This window comes from Dermacentor variabilis, chromosome 9 (genome assembly GCF_050947875.1).
Source record: "Dermacentor variabilis isolate Ectoservices chromosome 9, ASM5094787v1, whole genome shotgun sequence".
Classification (NCBI taxonomy): Eukaryota; Metazoa; Arthropoda; class Arachnida; order Ixodida; family Ixodidae; genus Dermacentor; species Dermacentor variabilis.
Genome location: NC_134576.1, coordinates 27,613,889 through 27,641,369, shown reverse-complemented (window position 1 = coordinate 27,641,369; position 27,481 = coordinate 27,613,889). Strand labels below are relative to the sequence as shown.

General features: G+C 45.0%; 1 protein-coding gene across 1 annotated transcript in view; it reads right to left on the bottom strand.

Annotated features, from left to right (window-relative positions):
• The window catches only part of LOC142592563 (uronyl 2-sulfotransferase-like), a 157,188-nt gene extending 135,324 nt beyond the window's left edge, over positions 1 to 21,864 (bottom strand). The window contains exon 1 of the mRNA XM_075704081.1: positions 21,595 to 21,864. The gene's annotated coding sequence lies outside the window, so the exon portion shown is untranslated. The remainder of the gene's footprint in view (positions 1 to 21,594) is intronic.
• Positions 21,865 to 27,481: the final 5,617 nt, after the last annotated feature.

The following is a 27,481-nucleotide window of genomic DNA, read 5'->3' as shown; positions in this document are numbered from 1 at the left end:
ACCATATCCGAAAGGGGCTGACAGCTGTTGGGACACAGTTGTGGTGCAAGCATGGTTTCTTTGTATTGTTGCTGCTCTACCAGCCTGTCAGCTGGACAATATCTTTGGCTTGCTTGTTCTGCGTCGGAAGTAAACAACAGGCATGGCTTGCGCTTGTTTCAAAAGTGTTTCATTGTTTTGGGAAGCAGTAAAATCTGCAAGGGTGTTTAATGGAGCAGTTAAAGTTGAAAGCTATGGTCTGCAGTATGTGGCCATGGAAGCTCTACCTAAATATGGGAGATGTAATCTCCGAATGTCATAATGTGCACGTGACATCTTTGGCTGTTCCAAGCAAACCATCAATTGACTTGGGTCCTTTCTATCTGAAGCTTTTTATGCTATAAGGTTACGAATGAATATATACCAACATGGCTGAGTCTGAACCATTTCTTTTGACAAGAGCACTTGTAGTGACAGTTGTGAATTAGAAATCATCGTTTATCTTAGTAACAATAGTGATGATGATGGTAAATAATTGAACAGCCATAATTGATTGGTGTTTCTTTTCAGGCAAAGCCGAAGGCCTCTGAAAGCAGCCAGTGGTTCCAACTCTCAACCAATCCTTCCTCTAGTCAGCCAATTTCTAGTGTCTATGCGGAAAAGACTAGCGCAAGAGCGGACAAGGAACACTAAAAAGGCGACAAGGACAGGCGTAAACTTACAGCCAGTGTTCATTACAAAAAGGCATGTATATGTACTCTTGCACATTTGATCATAATCAGTTACAATCGTGCAAGTCAACATGGTCATCGCAAATAAACGAGCGCACCAAGGCCTAAGGCGGCTTCCCGCATACAGACCCTAGATATTCAAATTCTTTAACAGTCAGTGCTATAGGGATGGCTTGCTAACGCAGTTGCATTCTGCGATAGCCGCTGCCTCAATGATGAGTCTAGTGTTTTCTTTCCCACTGCTTGCTGTTATTTCTGTTTTTTCAAACAGTCGATGACATTTGCATGGGGAGCAATGAATTCCAAGGAAACCTTCTCTCCCTTTTTGTGCTATCCGATAATGTTCCTGTAGTCTGAAGTTTAGGCCACTTCCATTTGACCCACGTAACGCTACCCGCAGGAAAGAGGTATGCTATACACTATTCCTCTTGAGCATTTGATGAAACCCTTCTGTGCACAATGTTGCATGATTTTGATTGTCTGCTGACAGGGCTGGTTCTGGCGCATAACTTAGATAGCTTGCGGGGCGCGGAAGAAACTACCAAGAGTTCTGTCCTTTGGCCTATTTTCTTTAGTTACACCTATGTGATACTGTTCGTAGGAATCTAGTAGTCATCCCATACATTCACGCTATCTTGCATAAACTAAAGAAAATAGGCCAAAGGGCGGGATTTTCGGTCGTTTTTCCCGCACCCTACAAGTTATCTCAGTTATGTGCCAAAACCAGCCCTGTCAGCAGACAATCAATTTCATGCACCATTGCTCACAGAAAAGGTTTCCTCGAAATGCTCAGGGGGAGTAGTGAATAGCACATCTCTTTTCTGTGGGCAGCGTTACGTGGGACAAACGGGAAGGTGCCTAAATATGAGGCTACAGGAACATAATACGAAAGTGCAAAAGGGAGAGAGGGTTTTTTTGGAATTCACAACTCCCAATGCAAATGTCATCCACTCTGAAAAAACAGAGATAATAGCAAGCAGCGCACAAGAAAGCACTAGGCCCATCATTGAGGGAGCAGATATCGCAGAAGGCAACTGTTTTAGCAAACTATCCCTATCATTGACAATAAAGAATTTGCATACCTGGGCTCTGTATGTGGGAGGCCGCCTTAGGCCTTGGGGCGGCCTTAGTGCGATCTTGTAACTGATTATGATCAAGTGCACAAGAGTATACATACATGCCTTTTCGTAATAAACACCAATTGTAAGTTCGCACCTGTTTCTGTCACCTTTTTAGTGTCCCGAGTTCACTCTTGCGCTGGTCACTTCAGCATGGAATATCAACTAGCCCGGTCTCACACCCCGTTATAGTGTCTAGTCATGCAAGTTCTTTTTTTCAGTAAAGCAGAATAAATACAGGTTTTTTCAGATTCAAGTGGCTTGTTGTTTCTCGAACACAAATCTGTATGTATGCTGTGTACATGTTGGGTGTAGAACACAAGTGCAACACGACAACACTGACACGAAGAGTAAGCGGTGAAGAAAACAATGACACTAGGGGGAAACATGCAAACACAGCACGTTCTGTGTGGCGTATTTCCTGTGTGCTATGATTTCTGCCCCATTTCTAGCTATATCTTAAATGATGTTGCAAGTTATCCAAGTTGTAATGTACGACTTGGGTGGTTGATTGCCCAAAATAACTAATTCCAATGAACGAAACAATTTGGCTGGAGAACACGAGCATTACCATTTACAAAATACAGAAATTTCGCAAACAGCATTTACACCTGAAAATACGAAGCAGCATAAATTTGAGCAAGTTGATATGGATTCATGGTATGGAATGTAAGCACAGAAAACATGGACACAAGAAGAATGAAAAGAATTGTGCTTCCAATTTTCTTTTCGTTATTTTTGTGTCTTTTATGTGCATACCTTTCCTTACCATGGTCTGTCCGCTTTTCAAGTCCCCGTTTCTTCATTACCAAAGTACGGTCATGTAGTATAATCACAAGTACGGGGCTCAATTTAGAGCATTTCCGTTTTACGGAACTCACCGTTTTTCTTATTTGCAAAATACAGTCAATTCTTTCATCACAACTACGGAGCTCACCGTTTTCCATTGAACGGAAACAATTTTTAGGGCCTGTCCGTTCAACGGAAACACCGTTTACCATTTAACGGAACTAATTTTTACGGCCTGTCCGTTCTACGGAAACACCGTTTTCCCTTTAACGAAAATAATTTTTACGACCTGTCCGTTCTACAGAAACACCGTTTTTCATGTACGGAAACGTGTCCGGCAACGTTTTACTTGCAACTTTGACCGTAAACTGAAGAATTTTTTTTTTACAGTGTAGCATTTTAGCACGTTTATTTTCGTCATTTTATGATGTGTGTTCACGTGAACATTGAATATTTCAACTATGATGTACAACTGTTCTGGAGTGTACTTATATATTGACATTATTTGTTCTATTGTTCCGTTGTTGTATTTGCACAACCTCTTCTTAATTTTTTTGAACTGAATATTTTACTTGATTATTGTAAATTTGTTTTTGAACGTATGAATCGTAATACCGCTGTCATGTACGTGGGCCTTTAGGTATTTTCAAGTGGTGTTACTGCCGCTTTTCGCCTAAGGGACCCCCAACTGTCGTAGGAAATAAAGATTTGATTGATTGATTGATTGATTGATATTAAGCAGTTTTTCTCATCGTGTTGGCTGAGAAGACGCGAGCAGCCCGGTTTAAAGGAGAGAGCTTCAGTGGGGCCGAGCCAGCGCAGTGAAAGTAGACAGCTGGACGAAGAGCACGATGCCGGCATTTGCGATCGATACGATTCCCCTTATTTAGCTTGCGGTGGCTGATTGAAAATCGCGGCAGTGTGCAACGGAAAGTTAAAAATGTCATTAAAACGAACCCTCAGCAACGAATACTTGCCAGAGCTATGTCGTATATATGCCGAAAGGTCTCAATAACGTTATACTGCCACACGAAATCTCATACGCAAATAAATGAATTTTCCCCGGCAGCTCCCAGTAGCCAGCGCCACAGCGATCGGTGGCAGCCATCTTATATTCCTTTCAGAACGGGCAGTTTCCAGCTATTCGAAAAACTGTCAGTTTTGTTCGGCATATTAATGCGTTTTTAACGCCTACACGTAGCTTTGACTTGGGGAGTTCTCGTGGTTTTGTGACGTCGGGTGACAGACAGGTAAAGTGGGCGTAGTCCAAAAGCGCTTGACCAGTAGCAATTGGTGAAATGACGCCTTTTCGCTAATGGCGTAGCATCAGAAATCATTACTTTTCTTTCTTTTGGTCTAATCATGCATAATCAGTGTGTACATAATATATCAGATGGGGCGTGTTAGCGGTTTCCGTGGCGTCGTGTGACAGTGAGGCGCAGTGGGTGGGGACTCGAAAATTTTTTCATCAATCGTCAGGAGATGATTGCAGAATTAGAATAGAAAAATTTGGAATAGCTTTACGTTCCAGCGCCCTTGATTTCAGAAAGGTAAGATAGCTTATGAAAAGCCACCACAGGAATGTACTAAATACATTTATAAGTTTAGTAAACAAGGCGATGCATTAATTAGCCTCATAAAATAAAGCGAAAATTACATATGCAAAAGATTACCTGGAAACGTGATGACACTAGGAAATAAATACATGATTATATTACACGCTGCACTTTAGAACTAAGAGGAGTGCTAGTTGTTGAACGTTATTCAAAAAGTAGTCTCACTCTCTCCTAAGACATTTCTACGCGATTGAGCGACGTTTAGCAAGAGACGATAGCTACTGCATAAATATACTTTCTCGCTATCAATTCATTGAGCTCTATATGTTGTTCGAGGCTGTACATAAGTTATCGATGTAACAGATAGGTAATTCTGCAGATTACGACTGAGGTAGGTATTGCTAAACGATGTGATGGCCTGCTTCAACACAGCACATCAGTAGCCAAATGAACGGAAAGCAATATGAAGTTTATTCGAAAGAGCACAACCGTCGCAAGGACGAATGAAAGAAAAATTACACTAACACTGGCTCTGAACTAATTTTTCTGTGGAAAATAGCAAGCATATTATAGGCGAACGGGAAAAAAACAGGACAATATTCCTGCTCTCGCGGGATGCAAAGCTTAGTCACAGGAAAACTTATCGCTTAATTTTCAGAGTGGGGGTTCTAAAATTCTGTAGTCTTGGGGAGACGCACTTGCCTTCTTGGAGGGTGTCGCGAAACCACTTTTTCCTTTTCTCTCCTGCAACCGGTCAGCAGTCGAGATAAGCAAGAGATGTTCAGAGGGTAGGTGGAAAAAGAAACACGCAAACGACTGATATGGCTGGATCCATTACAGGAAGAGGCAGTGTTACAAGGTAGCTAGAGAAGTTTTGAGGAAGAGAAAAAAGATTAAGTAGACGTGCGAAAAAATGCAACAATGACGTATAGCCTAGCTGATTAACTCAAGTAGGCTAGGGGAATATTTGTCATCATCATCATCATCATCATCATCATCATCATCATCATCATCAGCCTAGTTACGCCCACCGCAGGGCAAGGGCCTCTCCCATACTTCTCCAGCTACCCCGGTCATATACCAATTGTGGCCATGTTGTCCCTGCAAACGTCTTAATGTCATCCACCCACCTAACTTTCTGCCGCCCCCTGCTACGCTTCCCTTCCCTTGGAATCCAGTCCGTAACCCTTAATGACCATCGGTTATCTTCCCTCCTCATTACATGTCCGGCCCATGCCCATTTCTTTTTCTTGATTTCAACTAAGATGTCATTTACCCGCGTTTGTTCCCTCACCCAATCTGCTCTTTTCTTATCCCTTAACATTACACCCATCATTCTTCTTTCCATAGCTCGTTGCGTCGTCCTCAATTTCAGCAGAACCCTTTTCGTAAGCCTCCAGGTTTCTGCCCCATATGTGAGTACTGGTAACACACAGCTGTTATACACTTTCCTTTTGAGGGATAGTGGCAACCTGCTGTTCATGATTTGAGAATGCCTGCCAAGCGCACCCCAGCCCATTCTCATTCTTTTGGTTATTTCAGTCTCATGATCCGGATCCGTGGTCACTACCAGCCCTAAGTAGATGTATTCCCTTACCAATTCCTGTGCCTCGCTACCTATCGTAAACTGCTGTTCTCTTCCGAGACTGGTAAACATTACTTTAGTTTTCTGCTGATTAATTTTAGACCCAGCCTTCTGCTTTGCCTCTGCAGGTCAGTGAGCATGCATTGCAATTGGTCTCCTGAGTTACTAAGCAAGGCAATATCATCAGCGAATCGCAAGTTCCTAAGGTATTCTCCATCAACTTTTATCCCCAATTCTACCCATTCTAGGTCTCTGAATATCTCCTGTAAACATGCTATGAATAGCATTGGAGAGATCGTATTTCCCTGTCTGACGCCTTTTTTTATTGGGATTTTGTTGCTTTCTTTGTGGAAGACTACGGTGGCTGTGGAGCCGCTATAGATATCTTGCAGCATTTTTACATATGGCTCATCTACACCCTGATTCCGTAATGCCTCCATGACTGCTGAGGTTTCGACTGAATCAAACGCTTTCTCGTAATCAATGAAAGCTATATATAAGGGTTGGTTATATTAGGGTGCAGCGGTGGCGTAGAGGTAGGACACCCGCCTCGCGTGCAAGCGGTCCGTCGTTCGAATCCCGGTGCCGGCAATTTTCCACCGGATTAAAAAAAATCTGCGTGTTGATAAAATTGCACAAACAGGCCTGGAGTGTGGCATGATCCTGGTGACCAGAACCAGTAATGCCCTCCCTCACCAGAGCAGGGTTGGCCACCCTGGTGCAGTACTTGGCCACAACCTCCTATATGAACACAACAATCAAACCCCGGCCCTCAGTCCCCAGCAACTACGAAGCAACCGATCACGGCGGTGGTCAGCCCTGCGACGGATCAGAGGGTGCTAAGAATCACTGGCTCCGGACAGGCCGCCATTGGAATATGAACCTGGCAACGTTTAACGCTAGAACGTTATCTAGTGAGGCGAGTCTAGCAGTGCTATTGGAGGAATTAGAGGGCAGTAAATGGGATACGAAATCCTGCCTGGTCCTTTGGTTGACAGAAGTCTAAGGTGTTCCTGATTCTATTTGCGATTACCTTAGTAAATACTTTGTAGGCAACGGACAGTAAGCTGATCGGTCTATAATTTTTCAAGTCTTTGGCGTCCCCTTTCTCATGGATTAGGTTTATGTTAGCGTTCTTCCACGATTCCGGTACGTTCGAGGTCATGAGGCATTGTGTATATAGGGCGGCCAATCTTTCTAGGACAGTGTTCCCACCATCCTTCAACAAATCTGCTGTTACCTGATCCTCCCCAGCTGCCTTCCCCTTTTGCATAGCTCCTAAGGCTTTCTTTACTTCTTCTGGCGTTACCTGTGGGATTTCGAATTGCTCTATGCTATTCTCTCTTCTACTATCATCCTGCGTGCCACTGGTACTGTATAAATACAGTACCAAAAACTGTATACCAAATACTGTATAATGGTCACTCCTCAGCCGCTTGCACTATCTCATCCATATTAGTAACGATATTGCCGGCTTTGCCTCTTAACGCACACATCTGATTCTTGCCTATTCCTAGTTTCTTGTTCACTGCTTTTAGGCTTCCTCGGTTACTGAGAGCCTGTTCAATTCTATCCATATTATAGTTCCTTATGTCCGCTGTCTTACGCTTTTTGATTAACTTAGAAAGTTCCGCCAGTTCTATTCTAGCTGTAGGGTTAGAGATTTTCATACATTGGCGTTTCTTGATCAGATCTTTCGCCTCCTCCGATAGCTTACTGGTTTCTTGTCTAACGGCGTTACCACCGACTTCTATTGCGCACTCCTTAATGATGCCCATAAGATTGTCGTTCATTGCTTCAACACTAAGGTCCTCTCCTGAGTTAAAGCCGAACACCTGTTCTGTAGCTTGATCCGGAATTCCTCTAGTTTCTCTCTTACCGCTAACTCATTGATTGGCTTCTTGTGTACCAGTTTCTTCCGTTCCCTCCTCAAGTCAAGGCTAATTCGAGTTCTTACCATCCTATGGTCACTGCAGGGTACCTTGCCGTGCATGTCTACATCTTGTATGATGCCAGGGTTTTTCGCAGAGTATGAAGTCGATTTCATTTCTAGTCTCACCATTCGGGCTCCTCCACGCCCACTTTCGGCTAACTCGCTTGCGGAAAAAGGTATTCATTATCCGCATATTATTCTGTTCTGCAAACTCTACTAATAACTCTCCTCTGCTGTTCCTAGAGCCTATGCCATATTCCCCCACTGACTTGTCTCCAGCCTGCTTCTTGCCTACCCTGGCATTGAAGTCGCCCATCAGTATAGTGTATTTTGTTTTGACTTTACCCATCGCCGATTCCACGTCTTCATAAAAGCTTTCGACTTCCTGGTCATCATGACTGCATGTAGGGGCATAGACTTGTACCACCTTGATTTTGTACCTCTTATTAAGTTTCACAACAAGACCTGCCACCCTGTCGTTAATGCTATAGAATTCCTGTATGTTACCAGCTATTTCCTTATTAATCAGGAATCCGACTCCTAGTTCTCGTCTCTCCGCTAAACCCCGGTAACGCAGTACATGCCCGCTTTTTAGCACTGTATATGCTTCTTTTGTCCTCCTAACCTCACTGAGCCCTATTATATCCCATTTACTACCCTCTAATTCCTCCAATAACACTGCTAGACTCGCCTCACTAGATAATGTTCTGACGTTAAACGTTGCCAGGTTCAGATTCCAATGGCGGCCTGTACGGAGCCAGGTATTCTTAGCACCCTCTGCTGCGTCACATATCTGAACGTCGCCGTGGTCAGTTGCTTCGCGGCTGCTAGGGACTGAGGGCCGGGGTTTGATTGTTGTATTCATATTGGAGGTTATGGCCAAGTACTGCACCAGGGTGGCCAATCCTGCTCTGGTGAGAGAGTGCGTTACCGGTTCTGGTCACCGGGGTCAGGCCGCACTCCAGGCCTGTTTGTGCAATTTTCTCAACACGCGGTTTTTTTGTATTTTCCGGTGGAGAATTGCGCGGCACCTGGATTTGAACCACGGTCCTCTAGCACGGGAGGCGGATACTCTACCGTCCCCGCAGGAGTTAAGTAAAAAAATTTAATTATGGGGTTTTGGGTGACAAAACCACTTTCTTATCATGAGGCACGCCGTAGTGGAGGACTCCGGAAATTTCGACCTCCTGGCGTTCTTCAACGTGCACCTAAATCTAAATACATGGGTGTTTTCCCATTTCGCCCCCATCGAAATGCGGCCGCCGTGGCCGGGATTCGATCCCGCGACCTCGTGCTCAGCAGCCCAACACCATAGCCACTGAGCAACCACGGCGGGTCCCGCAGGCGTTGTACGCCTCATTTAACCTACAGTGGTGCCTTATTTGATCAGTCAAGGTGGACCAATCTGAGCTCGGTTATACCGCACGGATGGCACTCAGCTAGAGAACCTGGAGAACCTAGAGAACCACCCCGTCGCAAAGGTGATGCCGCTAAATCATCATGCTCATCTGCCTCTCTTGCTCTATTTCTTTCCCACCGATCTGCTTATCCACAGCTTCACGAAAAATTTTGTGATGAAGCAATGAATGATTAAAAAGTGAAAGCGAAAGAAGTACACATAAAATTTAATCATTTAACGAGTCTAGGCAGGGTATTATGGCTCAGTGCCACGTGAGCGTGAGTTGGTGTTCTTGTGCAATCATCGCACTTGAAATTGGAAACGGCATAAAACGATGCAATGTTGCAAAAGTTAAGTTTGGGTTAACATGTTTCTATTTGCATTCAAACACCAAAACGCGTGAAACAATTTTGGCTACAGCGCTGTGCATGAGAATGTTAAAGCGATTTCCCCAAAATAGATGTCCAAAATGTCAATGCTATAAGGAAGTGGGACAAGAACAAAGAAAACAACGCCACCGCCACGTGAGCTCGCGGTCTCCAGAATTTGCAATTGAGCGTGTTAGCTTTGATATCGCGGGTCATCGCTCGTAAGTGGAGAACTAACGTAATACAAGAACAGCCGAGTTCATCTTCTTCCCCGCACCGCTCCGTAATGTATCATGAACCGATAATATACGGCTGCCACACTCGCACCATAAACGGATTCATACTGCGAAAGAACTGTGGGTCGCCCCTATCCTGTTTTAACGTAGAAATCTCGCAAATCTTTCGCGCTGTGGAATGGTCGTCGATATATATCGATCTCAATGCTGACCCTCAAATTCCACGCTTACCGGCCACGTGGTGAGCGTTGTGCCAGTCGAAGTGGCTGTTCCGCAGATGAGAACCTGACTCAGTGCGGAATGATACCAACCCGTACAAACTTTATTACTTCACTTGGATTAGTGCACCATCATTCCGCTCATTTCCTCCTTTCAAGCTACAATCGAACTGTGAATACAACCTCAATTATTGCTAACCTATCACTTGTCTCCCTAACTGTCCATAACACAGTTGCCCATCCCCCCTTTCATTGTTTCGTAAAATTTTTCATCATGCCGCGGCACACTTCAAACCGTGTCGGTTACCGAAATAAGGTTGAAATTCAATGGTGTTGCATGAAGTCGCTCTTGCATTCCTTGATCCCTCACTAATAAGCAGGCCGTAGTAAATTAAATTTGGCCAGCAGAGGATCTTTAACATGCCCCCAGTGCACGGGACGCCTCCATCGAAATGCGGCCGCCCCAGCCGAGATTTGATCCCGCGACTTCGTGCTTAGTGGCTACGCCACTGCAGCAGGTAGGGTCAACTATAGTTTACATGTTTCAAAATGACACTTGGGCCTTTCAATCGGTGAATGCGACCACGTGGCTTGTAGTGCATCGCTAAATTCGGTGAGGTAGTTCACTTCATGGAAAGCGTGTGTTCTCGGAGACGGGTGCTTAAACAGCATCCTTATTTGCATAACGTAAACACACAATAGGGGATCACATCATCCTCAACATCAGCAGAAGCCTATTTTTATGACCACTGCCCAGCACGAGGCCTCTCTTAGCGATCTCCAATTAGTAGCTTGCACTAGCTGATACCAACCTTCACCTGCAAATTTTCTAATTTCGTCACCACACCTAGTTTCCTGCCGTCCACGACTGCGCTTCCTTCCGCTCGGCACCCGATCTGTAACCCTAATGGTGCACAGGTTATCTACCCTGCGCCTTCCATGGCCTACCCAGCTCCATTTCTTTCTCCTAATGTGAACAAGAATATGGGCTTTACCCGTTTGCTCTCTGATTCACAGCATTTTTCCTCTCTTCGTGTCTCTATAAGGGACACTAAAGGCAAATATTAGGTTAAGCTAAAGGGATATTTTAGTGCTCCATAACCTCTAAGGCATCAATGTTATCGGGAACAAAGCCTTAATAATTAAGAAATTGAGGCAAATGCATGACATGGTAAGAGACATTCCCTGGGACATTCAAGTACTTGCGCGATGAAGGAAGCACTCCTCAGTTAAATTCTGGCGCCATTACTCAGCCACTCGTTGCAGAAAGAATCCTTGTATTGTATTATGAGATGAAAGAAAAAAGCTTCTTGCCCAGTCCTATTTCATTTTCAGAAAACACAACTTATTGAAATTACCTTTGACAACGACGCGGGTGGTCGAAAGGCTTCGTTTTCGCTCGGGTCTGCGCAGTCCACGCTTTCTCGTTTCAGTAGTTTCACTAATTTTATGTGGCGGCCATTTGTTATGACTTCCTCAATCCTTCTGACAATAAAATTTTGAATAACGCTTACATTCTTGTTTATCAGTTTTGACAGTTCAGCAAATTCTACCTGATCTGTTGAGTTCACTTAAGATCTTTTGAGATCACTTTCATGCTTTGTCGTTTCTTTATTAGGTCCTTTATTACGTGGAAGAGCTTAACTACTGGTTGCCCAGGTGCCTTACCTCCCACTTCAAGTGCCGCTTCTGAAATTAGCCCAGTGACTGCTTCATTCATTACATCTATGACTTTCATTCATTACTATCTTCATCTTCTTATTATAAAGCTGCCTATTTTTTTGCGAGCGCCAGCTTTGGAGGCTATGTTATTAGGGAGGTCATTCCAGAGACGAATGGCATGAGGTAGTGCACATGAATTAAATGCATTTGTTTTGCCATTTATGCGCATGAAACTGAACTGAATGTGTAATCCGCGTGCAAAGAAGTACGGTATTTGCAGTTGTAACCGGGTTCGTTTATTAGTGTAAATACATTTGTGTAATGAGCACAGAAGAGCGATGTTGCGGCAGATATCTAATGGGGGCAGTAGAAGGTCTAGTTGAATTTCTGTAATGCTTGAATTCATACCGTAGTTACGTGACATGAATAGGGCTGCTCGATTTTGTATCATTTCCGTCATATTAATTAGGCAATGTTGATGAGGGGACCAAATTGAGGAGGCAATTTCTACCTGTGATAAAATGAATGCTTGGTAAGCGGGTTTTTCAATGTTTCAACTTCTGCATTTCCCAAGTTCCGTCGTAGATAGCCAAGAGAATGGGATGCTCTGGCGCACGTAGAAGTGATGTGTGGGACCAATGAAAGACTCTTTGCAAGAATAACACCAAGGTACTTGTATTACGAAGTGTGGGAAAACATACTGTTATTAAGGTGATGCGAAAATTTAGGATTTACACATTTTCAGCTGAATCACGTCACCTCGCACTTTGTAAAGTTTTGTGTCATCAGCCATTTGTTACACTAGTTATCGATAAGGTTAAGATGTCCTTGAAGTGCCAAGTGATGATCGGTCGTGTGAATAGGATGGTAGATTATGCAGTCAGCGGCAAAAATGTGCATGAAGCAAGTAATCTGGTTGGGTAAGTCGTTATTGTAGATTAAGAAGAGTAAGGGACCGAGGAGACTGGCTTGTGGCCCACCAGAGCTAACGGAAGAAGGCGGGGAAGAGAAATTGTTAACAATATGATGGATGATGCGGCTGTTTCGTGGAAGATGAGCACTGGCCGATGCGTGCTGCAGTACGTGACGTAATTGAACAGTATCGCGTTTGGTAGACCTCATGCGCAGATGTGGTCGATGACGCTGCCCCCTTTCTATGCGAACTATTATCAATTGTCATCAACCGCATTCCAGCAGCGGCTGTGTATGGCGCGGCCGCGCGGGCCTTATCCTGAAAGCTAGCTACGATGGTGACAGAGTGCGCCGAGTGCTGATAGCTTCGTGCACGCTGTGTTCTCACCGCTTACTTCTCGCTCAAGCGAAAGGCAGCACGAATGTCAATCATATCGCTGCTGCGGGCCCTACGTTGAAAGCGATCATCATACGTGACTGAGGGATGAACGGACGGACGGACGGATGGACGAACGGACAGGCGGACCGATGGGTTTCCTTGTTGGGTAAGCGTAGGAATGCTTACGAATTAAAATTACGGCCCAGCTCATCTCACGATGGCTGTCCATGGTAATGCGATTAGCATTCGAGTAATTTGACGCATGCCGTATTATTCAACTCACGTTTATTTGACATCTGTACTGGTCACGCTGAGAACTCCGTTGCTTCGGCTATATGTGACATACGTCGGTGTCCTCGCATTGATGTTGTGGCACTATCTCTCCAAGGTCACCCGTGAGCATGGCGGCATGATGACGACTGTATGGCACCGACGCAGTGACGACGATGGAAGGACACAGACTAAATGACCTCTCTGGAAGGACAAAATCACTATGACGACGACGACATGACGATACTGAGGTCCCGATTCATAAATGATCACACTGGCATAACGACGGCATGGCGACAATCGAATGTCAAAGCTGGAATGACGACGACGGCAGGAGCACGACGGCATGAAGACAACGGTATGACAACGGATGCATGATAGCAACTGTCTGATCAAGACGCAGTGACGGTGACGGCATAACAACAGCGGTCTTAACGCGAATAAATGACGACATCATGATTACGATAGCATAACAAAGATGGAATGATTCCATAGATAGACGAAGTCGATGTGAAGACGACGGTATGATGACAATGACACGACTTTACTGAAGTGATGATGATAGTAAAACTACAGCGTGACTATGACGGCCTCACGACGAACTCGTGACGGCGACATGACCAGTCTGATGTCGAAGTTAGGGTGACAACGATGGAACGACTGCGACGGCATTACGAAGTCGCTATGACAAGGAGTGCATGACGACAACTGCAGGATGACAACGGAGTGACTACGATGACACGGCAGCAGTATGAGGACAATGGGATGACGATGAGTGTACGACGTCACCGGCATGAAGACAAATGTATCACGAATCCTGTGTAACGATAATGGCGTGCCAACGCGGCATTTGGAGCTGGAGTCGGATGACGTCGCTGGAGTGACGACGATTGTATGAAAACGGATGTATGATAGCGACGGTATGACAATGATGCAATGAAAATGATCGCATGACAACGGCGGCTTGATCCCGAGTGAATGCCGGCAGCCAAATTGCGAAAGAAATGACGAGGAAGGATTGACGTGCATGGAACCATGCAGGTGGGATGACGATGACGGCATGATAATGAATGCATGACGTTGATGGCATGACGACGACCGCATGACCACAATCGGATGGCGAAGTTAGAAGGACAATGATGGAACGACTGCGACAGCATCACGGCTAGGGTGTCACAACGGATGCATCACGATGACAGCGACACAGTGATGTTGACGGCATGGCAACGATATGAGAACAAAGGGATGACGACGAGTCTATGACAACAATGGCGTGACGACGACCGTATCGCGAAGCCTGTATGACGAAGATGGTGCGATGACGACAGCATGACGAAAGTCGGGTGACGCAGCCGGAGTGACCTCCGTGGAACGGTCTTGACAGCCTCACGGTGATGGTGTGACATCGAATGTAGGACGAATGTATGTAGACGATAGCTTGACGATGACGGCATGACGATAGTCGGATGGCAAAGCCACAATGACGACAATTCAGTGACCACGAGTCCATGCCTACTGGCCTAGGCTTGTAGAAAACTTGGGCCACAGGGCCGGTGTAAATAGAGTGACGACAATGACATGAGAGTCAGCTCACGAAGCTGAGAACGATGGAGCGATCACGATGACATCACGTCTACAGGAACCCATCTTGTGGCCCAAGCTTGTAGACAACTCAGGCCACTTGGTTATCATAAGAAGATAGATAGATAGATAGATAGATAGATAGATAGATAGATAGATAGATAGATAGATAGATAGATAGATAGATAGATAGATAGATAGATAGATAGATAGGCTGCAAACAGCTGAAGTTGGCAAAGAATAATAATCGCATTAATATAGTGCATTAGAGATGATAAGTCATTTTTATAGCACTTTTAGTGATGGTCGACGTTGATTTTCGGTGAGAATCGGTAATTTACTCTTTCCGCTGCAATCACTGCAAAACAATTTCCGATTTTCTAAGAGGTCACATGCTCCGGAGCACGTAATTGCGTATGTATAGCCTGTTTTGTCGAGGACGCCGCCATTTTGCTATCCCAGCACCGTCTGTCGTCCGGCGCCATGCTGGTATGTGGGATCGTGCTGGAGGGTGCACAGAGAACGTGTTGCTAACTTCTAGTCACAAGTTTCGCGTTTTCTGAGAGTTCTGAACACATTTTTGCGATTGGGAAACTTCTTAGCGTGTCGTTACTGAAGTTTAAGCTTTGATATAGGCTCAATGTTGAACGGTGACGGACCTAGAGGTGCTGACAAAGCTCAGCCTGTGCTGAAAATAGCAGGGGAACCAAGTCTGAATATTGTCCATTTGTAATTTGCGTGCGACGTGTTCTTATTGTTTATATATGTTGTATTATTGACGCCTCGAACTCTAGGGGTCACGTAGATGACAGCAATAACGGATGTCCCCATGTGCCATGCGATGAGCCGCATTAGCGTACAATCTAACTAACTAACGAAGCTCCCAGGAATCGCGTTTTGCTAGCTTTCATGTTCCCAAAGTTTTCGCAGTACGGTTTTCTAAACACTGTTCACCAGGTACCCCGGCACCGGCATCAAGCTCTGCAAAATAAAGAGCTGTAAAATAATTCGACCGGAAGGGCCGTTAACATGAAGTGCTCGATAAACCGACCTGGCAAGCGTGACCGCGAATATGCCACGTTCAGTCAAATGCACGCGACGCTTTGAAAGAATATGGTTACTCTTGGTCTCGAATGGTGGCTGTGCAAAGGCACGTCGCCTATTCAAGTGAGTTGAAAAACGAGCAGCTAGTGTCTGCAACAGCAACATTATCTTCAGAGTAACATAGGGCGCAATGGGCGCACCGTCGGCCATACAGCCCACGTAAATAAAGGCGGCAGGCACGCGGTAGCCACAGCTTTCGTTACAGAATGAAGAACACACCTTCATTTTCTTCGTCAGCATGCAAGTACTATTTGCATAGTACGTCACCGGTCTAATTAGAGCAGAATGTTAGTTGCTCAGCGTGATATCCTTAAAACAGATTGTAGCAGAATAATTTTAACATGCGTGCACGTAAGAATAGCTGAATTCGTCCATTTGCACTCACCTACTCGAGCCTCCGTTATTATCCCATTTCGACAATGAGTGGCGAGTTCGTTGCCGTGCGCTCACTGGAACAAAATCTTGTGAAAATGCACCCGACGAAAACCTTTCAGCTTATGCTGGCAATCTGCGATCGACGCTTGTCGCAGCGGTGAAGTTCACTGAGTCGCCGCTGTACTTCAAATTCGCTTCCGAAAGAGAGAGAGAGAAAGAAAGGATGGAAAAGGCAGGGATGTTAGTCAATGAAGTTATTTGTGCTGCCGAATACAGCACAGTGGTAGCCCGTTCACCTTGGTTCATCTGACATCGCAGCACTCCCAGACTAAACAAATTAGAATTCCATTAATTTGCAATGACACCGCTAGCGCTCCATGCTGCTGCCGAGAGAATCGTTGATACGCACATAACAGTACGAGGAACAGAGAGGCTCGGCGCGCTGGTTCAAGGCTACGTTCCTCGTCGCAGATAAAACGTTCTATAGAAAGCACCGCTGAGGCAAGCATCAAACATATCTCATGAAAACAGTTGAATCAATTCATAATTGTTCTGCGATCTTCATTCATTTCCCATCTTCCTAGTACATCAGCATTCTGCCCCTCAGGTAAAGTTCGCCTTGTCACCTCCCTTCTTTCATTGCCTCGTCGCCAGTTCGTTGTCGTTTCACTTTTCACAGCAAAGCTGTTAGCCTCTACCATCTTAACAAAAGAGTGCGCGAAAAAGACGTAGGCGAGATAGAGAGGAACGGCAAACACGTGCGCTCGCTTCTCTAAATCGTCTCCCTCTATCGTTTCACTGTATCTCGTCTACGTCGTTTTCGCGCAGTTCTTTATTAAGATGGAACGACACCAGCTCGCGCAGCTCTCAGTTTTCATGTCTAGTTGGCCGGGCTATCTTGGTCTGCGCTCATCGAGAAACAAAGGGTAGCGGGAAAAGGGCTATTTTGTGTTTCCGCGTAAGAGAATCATGTTTTCTCGTATATTCGAATTACAGCCCGATGCTATCATGTCTGCAAATGGTGTGTATGTAGTACTTTACAAGTTTTGTGACCCGTTTTACTTTGAGAAAATGTATTAGTTCAATAACGCACTTGCGCAAGGTGGGGGGCTACTAGAATGCGAATGTATGCTGCGCTTTCGCGCAGCTGGGTGCGCGCCTCACGACCGTGCGCACACCATGGCCGCAATCTTGTATGCGTTCTAAAAGCAGACCTTCGATTTCCCCTCGCGCTATTTTCCAGGCTGCACCGATATCGCGGCCTAGGCCAATCTAGTTCAATCGCGTAAGGCGAAATCGAACGTCTATTTTTCGAACGTGTACAAGATATCGGCCATGTATCTGTCAGTCATGCGTGGGCGCTATGCCCGTTGCATCTGTCACACAGTGGGTGCTGTGACCGTAATAGACATTAGGGCTATGCATGTTATGAGCGTACCCTTTGGAACGGGGCGGTGGTTTGCGCCACCAAGCTCTTGCTATTATACTGCCTATTGTCCTAGTTATGTTGGAAAAGTAAAAAAAAACACTATGGACTCCCACAACCAAATTTTCTGAACCCCTATTGCGAACTTTGCTTTTGTACTTCTCCGTTTTTTGTCGTTTCCCTACTTTTCTTCCACCAATCCTCCAATCGCCCCTTATTAATCCCTATTGCGGACATGTTTACTTTTACACTGCTCTCGTAACCCAAGGGCTTCAAGGCGGCCAGTGGTGCGTAAATCGACTGCTGGGAAGACGTCTTCACATTCTAATAAAACATGCTCCATCATTTCCCTAGCTGTACCGCACCAAGCACAAGCTTCTCCTTCCTTCTTATATCTCGCTTTATAGGTGCGTGTTCTAAGCCATCACGATCTCACTTCGAAAAGCAATTAGCTTCCCTTGGAATTATCATCAATTGTTTCTTTCCGGATTTAGCTTTTCCTCTTAAGTAGTTACTCATGACACGTTTCTTTTCCATTGCTGCCACCGATGAGATTATTTCAGCCTCTCTGACATTCCGAGTGACGTTCTCTCTTGCTGTGTTGCCCGCCCTACAGGCTGCCTACTTCCTGGTAAGCTTCCTAGTTATTTTCCTCCAATGTGAATCAATGTTCTTGCTGTACAGATACTTCAACACTCTCCCAGCCGATTTACTTTCTTCCATATTCCTCAGTCGTTCTTCATAATGAATCCTACTGCGAGCTTCCCTGACTTCAAAACTAGTCCAGCCCATATCACCATGCACCACTTCATATGTAGTCTTCCCGTGAGCCCCCAATGCGAGGTGTCCCACTGGGTCCCACTGGCCTTTGGTACCCATCGAGTCTTGATTGCACCCACGATTTAAATCAAGCAACCCCATTTCCAAACGTAAGCCCTGGAACCATTACACCTTTCCTCGTACCCTGGAGAACCTCGTCCTTATTACATCCGCATAGCGCTCTGTGCTTCCATTATGGCTGCATTTCTCTTCCCCTTCACTGTTATTGTTTTTTCTTGTGTTTCCATATTCCCTTCGTTTATCCATATACCAAGATATTTATATTCTCTTACCAGAGGTATTTCCTGGCCCTATATTGCCACTGTCTGTTCACTGCTTTCATGAATACCTTAACACCCGATATTCAAACACAATATTTCAAGCCTAAATTCTTGCCTTTCTGTCCAATGATAATAGCGAAACTTTGCAAATCAGTTTGCTTGTTAGCTAGCAACACAATGTTGTCTGCATAAAATAAACCTGGAAGCTGCTGCTTTACTACTGTACCCGGCCGTTTGTATGAGAGATTAAACCAGATATTACTTCCTTCTAGCGCCCTCTCCATCCTCACTATGTACATCATAAACAGCAGTGGGGGTAGAGGGCAACCCCTACCTCAGTCCTTTGTTGATATCAACTTTCTCCTCGCTCCTCATCCCTTCCCATCCAACGCAAACGGTATTTTCTAGGTAAATATCTTTCAAAAGGTGTAGACAATCATCAACTAAGCCTTCCCCTTCCAGAATATCCCACAAAATGTTGCGGGCTATGTTGTCATAGACTCCTGTAATGTCTAAAAAGGCCACATATTTATTTATTTGTTCATTTTACCCCCCGGGTTTGCCCTGAGGGTAAAACGGTCTGCTTTGTACTTTTGACATTTCAATACACTAAGAACAAATAAGTTATCATGCAAAAGCCTAGCTATTCTGAAGATCTTCTAAAGTTGCTATTACTCTACACCCATGCTTGCAGCTTTAATTTGATTGCCTGCATTGCTAGCCTCTATATTACCGATGTAACGGTCAATGGTCTATACGAGTGAATTCTATCTTTCTCCCCCTTTATAAATAAATTCATTCTACTTTGTCACCAACAGTGGGGTATATTCGTCTATCTTTTAAAGTTTTTTCCCCTGCTTTCACCGAAGCTTCCTTACTTTTTGGTCCTAGTTCGTTAATCAGCCTAACGGGAACCTCGGCCAGCCCTGTGGCTGTGCGCTTAGGAATTTTTTCTGCGGCTTTATTCGAGTAGAAATTTGTCAGCACCAACTCCTGTGCCACCTCGGTCTCTTTCATGCTGTTTCTTTCTTCAAATACCACCTTGCCATTGCCTTGGAAAGATTCGGCTGTTATTTTTCGGATGTAATTTCAAGCTGTTCAAAAACAGCACCGCGACTTAGTGGCCACTCAGACAGACCTCAAACGGCAGCGGGAAAAACGCCTTTGTCTTTCAGTTTCAGCTTAACAGAAATGTGTTTTCTCGTATGTTCAAATTACATTCTGAAGCTAGCATGCCTGCAGCTTGTACGCAAGTCGTACTTAACTCATTATCTGACGCAAGTAAATTTTAAACGTTCATTTGGCTCAACAATATACTTGCCCTTGACGGAGGGCCAAAAAGAATGATTATGAACGCTGCACTTCCGCACACGTGCGCGACGTACGACGTGTGTGGTGGTGGCGCTTGTGTAACGTCGTCTAACATTGGCAGCAGCTTCGCTGTAGATCCACTTTACCAGAGTAGAATGGAGGTGGATTTGATTTTAGATTGTCCCTCTCATGAAGCCTTTGTCAGCACACAGTTCATAAATTTGCGCTTGCTAGCCCACATACCCGCCCCACTACGTGGTATGCTTCAATTTATCGGCACAGCAATGCCATTTTCATCTGAATTCCTGGAAGCGGCTGCCAGCCAAATTTTTCCATGAACACATGTGTCACATTTGTCCTTTTATGTTGTTCGCCCCGCAAGTAATACCCTAAGGGAATCGTTGAGACAATAAAGTGAGGTGAAATGATTGCGCTAGAGCAAATACTATAATTGCTAAACTTAGGCCGAACTCACAAAGCTTTTCTATCTTAAGTGTTATGTTCCGTCGGCTTGTCGCCTCCACATTTATTATGACCAGCATAAGGATTGGCTAGAATGTGCACTACAAATAATCGCGTCGTACAAGAGCTTATTGTGAATACGGGCCCTGAAGCCGGTCACTGCTGAAAGCATGTCCACATGATGGGGCGCCTGATTTAGTGGGACTATGTCCATTCGAGATATTCGCCTTCAATATCCCCCACAGAATACACGACTTGTCCACAATCTTTTGTCCCTCAGTGCAGAGTAGAGGCTTTCAGGGACAACGGTAAGCGTACGTCACTACCTTTTTTCACATCTTAGATGATGTACATCTCAAAACCGGGGACCCTCTCGGCACGGTACCTTCTTTAAGGAGGGATATCCCTTGCACTATTCTATTGAATACATACATACATACATACATACATACATACATACATACATACATACATACATACATACATACATACATACATACATACATACATACATACATACATACATACATACATACATACATACATACATACATACATACATACATACATACATACGGCAAATCAGTTCTCCGGCAAAGCCGTATGGCATTGCTTTGTAGCTGCGTGCTACAATACGGGTGGATGCCAATTTTTTCCTTTGACGTACAGACATACGTAGATTACATAGACGCATATTGTAAGCATTGATCTCTAATGAGCCGCATATGCATTTCAATATATCTGCACGTGTGTGCATATAGTATTTAAGAAAGGGCAAGGAAGGGCACAAAAAAGTGGGCTATGCGAAAAGGACTAGCCGTCACCATTATGGCATGATTACCATTCCCTTCTTTTAATTTCATTTCATTAAAAGAGGGGTACAAAGTGCTTTCTTTTTGGCGATGCAAAGAAAAATGCAGTTACACATTCTAGCTTCCACACGTTCGATCAAGCCAAAAGCAAGGTCGCCAGCCGAAGTCCTAGTTGATTTATGCTGCAGTTAAACTAACCATCAGGCTGCGTGCCGTCACAGGCAGACGCACAAAAAGAAAACAAAATCCAGAGCCGCAAAGTGAAATAGACGAAGTGCATTCACTCACCCACTTCGGTTTTCGTTACGCCGCGCTCATCAGATGACACAATCTAATTTTGTATCTTCGTCTGCGAGTTTCGGGAGGAGCCACTGGTCTGTTGCCGTCTCGAAAGACGGGAGCGCCGTCTGAGAGCGCGGCAAGTGGGCGGCGAGGAGATGGCTTCCGTGTGCGCCCTCGCGCAGATTCAAAGTTCCTCGCTCCTTTCCGTTGGCAGGCATCGCACATTACTGTTCTTTTCTTTCTTTTATTTGCAATTTCTTCAGTTCATCTCTTCCTTCTCACCTCTCGTATCCTCCGCGTACTGCACCTCCCTCTGTCGACGGCGTCTTCAACACTCTGCGTATTTGCACGACCCGTTGCTGCGATACGCTGACGTCAGCGGAAGAAAAGAAGAATAACAACAAAGCGAGTCAGGAGCCCACGAAAAAAAAACATCTATATAAGTCAGAAAAAGCATGCCGCCGAAGAGGCGCGGGCAACAGAGCCCACACGCGACCTTAATTAAAACGTTCTTGACAGCTCGTATAGGCCGTCGAGCCGCAGGGGTGTTCGGGAGATTTTTTTTTTTTTCTAACTCGTCGCGCATCTTTCTTTCCCTCTGGTCGTATAGAGGCGAGTGAGCAGGAGACGACGGCGATGTTGTTGAACCCGGTCGTTTGTCATCGCGCGTAACAGTTAACTCGACGAGTGCGCACTTAATAGGAAGCTGTAACTCGGATGCTCCTATCTAAATACATGTATAAGGAAAATTCATTTTTCTCTGCAACCACTGCTCCAAATTCCACGACGTTTGTTGCATGTAAAAGAAAAACTTAAAATCTAGTGAATGTTGGTTTCGAATTAGGCCTTCAGTGTTTTATAAAAATTGGCAAAAATCGAAAATTTTCAAAAAGTGCAGCTGTCAGGGTTTCAACTCTCTAACTCAACAACCAAAAGGATAATACAATTCTGTGAATCGCCTCTAATAGAACATCTAAAGAGGACAAAATTGACATGTCACACATGAATATAAAAAATTTACTAATATTGAAATACAGCTTTTTGCAGAAACATTGCAAACAACGTAACTAATTCACGTAATATATAAAAACATATTCAAATTTGTCCGCTTTGAATTCTCTAATGGATGCCTTTTATAGAACCACGATATCAGTTCTTGATGCAGAGCTATGAATTTCTAAACTTCACGCTTCTATTTTTTTCCAACTGTCCAATATTTGAAAATTTTTAAACAAAATTGAAACCAGAAATCGAAATTACGCTTTCAACAGTCACTAGAGTTCAACTTTCTCTCTCAACTGCATCAAATTTCATTAAAATCAGTCGAGGGGTTATCTCAGAAAAACGTTTTTGCGTTTTGCACGTATTTGAATAGGCCGCGTAGGAGTTGGGCCCGAGCAAAACTTCCTCTTGATGCGCCAGGGACTCCAACTTCTGCAGGTCCGCTGCCGGCCCCCTTGGCAATGACGGTGTACGTAATGGCAGTGCACGAGGCACTGCGTTGTCGCGCATCTTCAAAAAAAATGGCACTTTTTGCCCGAAGGGCCGACCACTCACTGCCCTAGCAAGGTTTAACGTTGCGCTCGAACTTTTCGGACGGTGTTCTACGTTGGGCTGGGCTAACGCAGACGTGGCATACGCAGGTGCGCCAAAATTTCTGGCACCCTGAAAAGCTTTAACACCACTTGTAGGGCCTGCAAAACGAGAACAAGCTGAAAGCAGGAGCCAACGTTTCGACAAGTGGACTTGTCTTTTTCAAAAGTGACATACGCTTTCTTCGCCACAGTAGGTGGAGTTCTTCTAAAGGGGAGAGGGCGTAAGGTGGGTGGGTGCGGCAACGAGCGAAGGTGTTTTAGCGTGCCGAATTGAAAAAAAAGATGTGCTGTGCACAAGGCCAGGGGCCCGGCCGTCTGTCCACCACGTGTCAACGCACGCGTGTTGGCCGGCGTGTCAACGGCGTCTGACACGCCGGCGGAAAAAAAAAGGAGAGAAAAAGAAAAAATGCGCTAAGAAACCAAATTAAGGGTTGTTGCCAATAGCTTTAACTTTAGCAGAACGAATAGATTCTACAGCTCCAGTTTAAACGTTTATGCCTATTAGTTGCAATGTCTTGAACTTGTCGATAAGGTATGATTCTCTGTATTTTCTTTCTCGTTCAGAACGTAAATTTGACTGTAAGATGTAGAGTTTAAGTTCATCAATGTTATAACCTGGTTGGTTGAAATGCTTGGTGATGGCGTTGGGAAGCTGTGTCCGCGCGATGTCCGTTTAATCTGACGTTCATTGAGTATCCTGTTTCACCGATATATTGTTTGTTACAGAAGGAACATTCAAGCATATAAATCACATCCGAACTTGTACAAGTGTAACTAGATTTGACTTTCTTTGTATAACTATTTGCTGTGCTTTTAATTTTAATGTCACTTTCAAGGTGTTTGCAGTTTCACACTTGGGGCGACAACATGCTTTTATTACGAGAGAATGCTGTTGGCTGACTTTTGCATGCACTAACAGGTGATTAATGTTCCTGCTGCGGGGACACGTAAGCCTAGGTACAACTGGGAACGCTTTCCTCAGACGCTCAATACTTTATAATATGGGGTGGTACTTCCGTAGGATGTTGTTTATGTTTGAGAGTGCATTAGAATATTTTGTTTTAAAGGCCGGCGGTCTGTCAGATTCTGGTGCGGGCTGTTTCTTCGCCAATTCCGACTTTCTCTCCGATCTTCATGCGGCATCATAAGCTCTATCGAGAGCAACTTGGGTTTAGTTCCTTTCTGCTAACGTTATTTTAAGGTCATTAAGGTGGTGGATATAATCGTGGTCTTCGCTGCAGATTCTTATTCGTTTCGCTTGTCCGACAAAAATTCCTTACTTGCAGTGTCACGGGTGATGACTGTTGTAGTCTAAATATTGCTGTTTCTCCGTGGGCTTCCGGTAAAGCGTCGTTCTCAGCTTTCCGTTTTCTATGTAGACCGTCGTGTCGAGGAAGTTGGTCTGACTAGGGGAGTGGTGAGCCATAAATTTAATACTCGGGTGAAAGCGATTGAAATGGCAAATTAAGTCGGTTTTTTAGAACCCTCAGCATCCTTGTTACGCAACTGTAAATGGACTGACGTGCGCTACATTGTTTCATAATCGCCCTACCTTCCGAGAAATCTTCTCGCTGCGTGTTAGGCAGCTTAGTGAAGAAATCGGTGTCTCGCTTCTAGAACACCGTCTAAAGTCGCCAGCAAGGCCGAAATCGCCGTGCAATGGGTAATTGTAGAATCGGATACGTCATCTGTATGCAAGTCTAGTATACAGTAGTCTAGTATACAAGCGAAATACTCATGCGCAGAATTTTACCCGGATACATCAAAGTCGCATACGGGCGTTTCCTATGCATTATTGTCGGTTGTAAAGCGCGTCATGCATATAAAACAATAGAAGGCAATTATATTTACAGATTCATTAAGTAGTTAAGGCTTTCATGTCACCAAAAAAGTACAGAAATCCTGTATTAATAGAACTCTATTCACTTTTGTGCACTAGTTACGCTGCTGAAGAACGTATCGTAATATGCTGGATTGCCGACCACTGAGACATTCAGGAGAATGTGCTTGCTGACGAACTCGCTTCATCTACAGACAATGAAACCTCGCAGCGCTCCTATAGCTGTCACAGATGTAGACCTGAAACCTTTCGTGCGAAGAAAACTGAGAAGCTGTTGGCAACAACTTTGGAATGCTGCCCACAGGGGCGTGTGCGTCAGCAGGCGTTTGGTGTGTTGCGACACTACGTACCCGAGCTCAAGAGGGTTGAACCCTACCGCGTGTAGCCGTGCGCAACTTAGCCGTATTAGGGGAAACGGGGATGCTGGGGGTTGAGCCGATGCCGGGTGTTTGCACCGCTAAGGCCCTCCGGCGGAGGCAAATACCTCTTTGGCCTCTGCTTCACATAGATGGCACCCCCGGACTTACGAAACCGGGAGAAATCGGTATTTGCCTTTTCCTGTTTCTCTTACCCTCCAACCTTCTTCTTTCTCTCACTTTCCATATTTCCTGTCTTCTCCTGGCTTCTCTTTACTTCCATATTTTCCAGGCAGTAAGTGTTAACCTTGTGTAAATAGGCAACCTAGGTTATTTCATATGGTGATATATAGTGATGACGTACAGCTGGCGTTTCCAGGACTTGTTCTTACACTCCCTGTAGCATCCTTTAGTAGGGCTTCACGGGAGGTGGTTGGTGTTACTAGCAAAAACTACACATTCCTCTATGGCTGGTTCATTCACCCCCACTCCCTGAACGTCCTCAGAAAAGAGGGCGAACCGATGAAGTATTCCAGTTTTTTGGTTGGCAAAAAAAAATCTTTCCCCTGTTTCCATGTCATTCATTCCGAAAAACCAGATAAACCAGCGGGAACAATTTCACCATTTCTCGTTTCTAAGTCTCTCACCAAAGTTTTTGGTACATGTTGTAAGCATCTAGGATGGCAAGCGGTAATCTCCTTTTGTAGCTCCGCAACCAGAAACAATATGAAGAGCCACCAAATTTGTCATTTGGGGATGCCTAAGTAACAGTAACCCCGCACCGTAGTATGAATACCACCCGCAGCGTAGTCTCAGATGATGACCTCTTGGAACTGACTGAAATTGAACTCCCGGAGTGCTTCTTTGAGCAGAACTTCATCAACGTTAGAGTAATTAAGATGAGGCGTGACAAAAAGGAAATCCAGACCAAACGGCTGATACTTTTGGCACAAGTGTTCTGCCCGAGTCCATCGTAGCCGGGTATATCAAGCTCCGTGTTCGGCCATACGGTGCAAACCCCGTGCGATGTTTCAAATGCCAGCGTTTCGGTCATAGTTCACAGAGCTGCCGAGGCCGCCAAACCTGTGCGAAACGCAGTGCTTATGAGCACACCTCTGAATCGTGTGAAAACTCTCTCTACTGTGTAAACTGTGATGGGGAGCACGTTGCATACTCGCGGTCGTGCGCGTCTTGGAAAAAAGAAAAGGAAATTGTTACAATAAAAGTAAAAGCAAACATAAGTTACAAAAAGGCACGCAGCCAGGTATCCTTTCTGCCAAAGAACACCTTTGCCGATGTGACGCGTCAGGGTCAGTGACACAACAGCTTCCGGCGACTGTCCGGCCCACACGCAGTAAGTCGGCAATGACGACCTCTTCCTTCCCCCCTCCCCCCGGCGGATGCAGCTAGGGCGGCTCCGCCACCCCATCAGAAGGGGCCATCGACCTCCGGGCAGGTGGCATCAAAGGTCTCGTGTACCGAGATGAGGCCTTCACATCAGATACAGCGCTCGCAAGGCCGCTTGTCCAACGCTTCGCAAGAGGCGATGGACACAACAACGAGCCAGACGGCGCCAGCAGAACCTAACGGGAAGCGATATTCTCGCGATCGCTGCAAGAAAGACAAACCTCGTGCGATGTGGGTAGGTCAACACATGCGTGATGCGAACACGTGGGATCGTCCCCTCCCCCCCCTTACGGCTAGTTGTTTTTGCATCCACTTATTGTGATTAATTTATCAGTTTTTTTTTAATTCAAGTAGCCACTACAAGTAACTTGCACTATGTTTTCCTTGGTGACTTTGTTTGTTGGCTTGTCATGATGGGATTAATAAAAATGGGGCCCCTCGGTTAAACCCCTCTCTTCTTGTTCCCATGATAAGCTATAAGCTTTTCTGCAGGCCGTCTTCATTATGTGCACACACTAACACAAGTTAAGCTCAAGCAGTCACAGCTACTACATTGAAGTAGCGAAGTTACATGACACTAATTCAGTGGTCCGACACAAATGGCGGCTGTATGGTCCCCATTTTACTCAGTTCACTCAGCATCCATGACAAATTCTGCTAAAGGTCAGAAGAGCATACATTTTCAAGAAGTGATG